The sequence below is a fragment of the Olea europaea genome, unplaced genomic scaffold (genome assembly GCF_002742605.1).
Source record: "Olea europaea var. sylvestris unplaced genomic scaffold, O_europaea_v1 scaffold26533, whole genome shotgun sequence".
Taxonomy (NCBI): domain Eukaryota; kingdom Viridiplantae; phylum Streptophyta; class Magnoliopsida; order Lamiales; family Oleaceae; genus Olea; species Olea europaea.
Window position 1 is genome coordinate 1 of NW_019244894.1, and position 1527 is coordinate 1527.

At 34.8% G+C, this 1527-nt stretch overlaps 1 long non-coding RNA gene across 1 annotated transcript; it reads left to right on the top strand.

The window, feature by feature from the left end:
• Positions 1–210: 210 nt before the first annotated feature.
• Positions 211–1171, top strand: LOC111383278. The gene is made up of 4 exons (XR_002700727.1): positions 211–360; positions 460–582; positions 810–912; positions 1129–1171. It is a non-coding gene; the product is annotated as an uncharacterized LOC111383278 (long non-coding RNA).
• Positions 1172–1527: the final 356 nt, after the last annotated feature.

Below are 1527 nucleotides of genomic sequence, written 5' to 3' on the forward strand. Positions count from 1 at the left end.
TTATTATTATTATTATTATTATTATTATTATTTTTTGTGGTGGTGGAGGGGCAACAATGTGAACTTCTCAGTAATTTCTCAACAATCAAAAGGAATCCACACAAATTAGTTCAGGAAAGAAAAATGTACAAATTGAATTGTGCAATTAACTACAACTACATTCAAATTTGATCTACTTTGGCTTAATGAGATTTACATGAGCATAGCTCAAACTGCTCAAGATTCATGCTCCATTACATGTCACATTTGTAGGCCAATGTTTGATATTCATGTTCACCTGTAGGCCCCTTCACTATTGACTATTCCAACTCCAGTGGGAGTCTACCGGCACTGGTATACAACCCATATTCATGGACGAAGGTTTGAAACTTCATCACTTTATATTGGAGTTGATTAAAAGCACAGGTCTCTGATTTCATAGTTTCTGTATTCTGAGAATGAATCTGCTATAATTTGTAGGTGGCAAATATTATTTACACCGATCAACCGGCTGGAACTGGATATTCATATGCAAAATCTTGGGAAGCATACAACACTAATGATACACTGTTTGCAGCACACACTTATGAGTTCCTTAGGAAGGTAAGGACTGAGGATAATCTATCCAAACAATTTATAAGTAATTTATAATGTCTTTAAGTGGGAACTCGACATGGAATACATTGATTTCTACTCTTGAAGTTTCCGTTACTAAATGCTCGGTGCATAACATTAAGCTAATAGCTCCGGCGTACTAATTTCAGCATGACATATTTGAGAAATTTTTGTGCAAAAATTAACAAAGTTTGATTCATTTTTTGGCATTGCAGTGGCTAATATATCATCCCAAATACCTCGACAATCCACTTTATATTGGTGGTGACTCTTATACTGGCATTGTTGTTCCACTTGTTGTTAACAAGATATACAATGGTAAAGTAGCTAATGCATCGTTATAAAAGAGCAAAATTTCCATTAGAAAAAGCTATGTAACTAATGAATTATGTTTTCTAATTCCTTATCATACTTGTGACTGTCCCATTGGAACCCGGACGTGTTTACATGTAAATCTCAGTTCTTGGTTTGAAGAGGGCATTTATGTTTCTCCATTTTCTCTGAGTTTCTTTTATTTTCTCTTTCCTTTGGTAGCTATTGAAGCTGGAAGTCATCCACCCTTGAATATGAAGGTATAAAACTGACCTGGATCTGTTAGTTTGTTATAATACTATACCACTATTGTAGTCGTCTCTATAAATTATTAAGCCTGTAATCTTTTGATTGAATGCAGGGATATGTGCTAGGAAATCCTCTGACAAACAAGTACTGGGACGTTAATGAAAGAATCCCTTATGCTCATCGAATGGGACTCCTGTCTGATAACCTTTTCAAGGTAATTCTACAAGCCAAATCTGTTAAGAAGGGAAGTTTAGAAAACACAACCTCTCTATAGGGAGTATTACACTTTGTGTACAACGTTGTTGGAAAATATAGTTTACCTACTATTGTGTCATTATCGTTAAAATAATAACATATCTGGTCAAGTCTCCA